Genomic DNA, 1,350 nt, shown 5'->3' on the forward strand with positions numbered 1-1,350 from the left:
AGGGCAGTACTGAACCTCAGCCCCCAGTGCGACGGCAGTGCTGAACCTCAGCCCCCAGTGCAAGAACAGTGCTGGACCTCAGCCCATGGAGTGAGGACAGTGCTGAACATCAGTCCACGGAGCAAGGGCAATGCTGAAAATCGCTGAATTTAAGCATGCATTGCAATGTAGCATGACGGCAGTGCAGTGCGAGAGCAGTGTTGAAACTCAGCCTGCGGTGCAGTGCAGAGCGAGGGCAGTGCTGGATCTCAGCACGCAGTGCGATGGCCGTGCTGAATCTCAGCCCGCAGTGCGAGGGCAGTGCTAAAACTCAGCCCGCAGTGCAAGGGCAGTGCTGAATCTCAACCCGCAGTGCAAGGGAGGTGCTGAAACTCAGCCCCCAGTGCAGTGTCAGGGCTGTGCTGAAACTTAGCCCCAGTGCAGTGCAGAAAATTGCTGAATTTCAGCATGCATTGCAGTGCAGCATAATGGCAGTGCAGTGCGAGAGCAGTGCTGAAACTCAGCGTGCGGTGCAGTGCAGAGCGAGGGCAGTGCTGAATCTCAACCTGCAGTGCAAGGGCAGTGCTGAAACTCAGCCCGCAGTCCAGAGCAGTGCAAGGGCAGTGTTGAAACTCAGCCCACAGTGTGAGGGCTGTGCTGAAACTCAGACCGCAGTGCTAGGGCAGTGCGGAAACCAACCTGCAAGAACATCACAGTGCAAGGGCTATTCTGAATCTCAGCACGCAGTGCGAAGTCAGTGCTGGACGTCAGCGCCCAGAGCGAAGGCAGTGCTGAAACTCAGCTCCCGGTGCGAGGGCAGCGCTGAAACTCAGCCCACAGTTCCGAGCAGTGCAAGGGCAGTGTTGAAACCCAATCCACAGTGTGAGGGCAATGCTAAACCTCAGTGCGTGGAGCAAGGACTGTACTTAACCTCAGCCCGCGGTGCAAAGGCCGAGCTGAACCTCAACCTGCGGTGCGAGGGCAGTGCTGGACCTAAGCCTGAGGTGTGAGGGCCATGCTGAACCTCAGCACCCAGTGCGAGGGCAGTGCTGAACCTCAGCCCCAGTGCGAGGGCAGTGCTGAACCTCAGCCCCCAGTATGTGGGCAGTGCTGGAACTCAGCCCACAGTGCGAGGGCAGTGCTGAAACTCACCCCGCGGTGCGAGGGCAGTGCTGAAACTCAGCCCGCGGTGCGAGGGCAGTGCTGAACATCAGCCCTGAGTGCGAGGATATCTCTGGACCTCAGGCTGCGGTGAGAGGGCAATGCTGAACCTCAGCCCGCGGTGCGACAGCAGTGCTGAACCTCAGCATGTGGTGCAAAGGCAGTGCTGGACCTCAGCCCCCAGTGTGAGGGCAGTGCTGAAACCCAGCC

The sequence above is a fragment of the Carcharodon carcharias genome, chromosome 17 (assembly GCF_017639515.1).
Source record: "Carcharodon carcharias isolate sCarCar2 chromosome 17, sCarCar2.pri, whole genome shotgun sequence".
NCBI lineage: Eukaryota > Metazoa > Chordata > Chondrichthyes > Lamniformes > Lamnidae > Carcharodon > Carcharodon carcharias.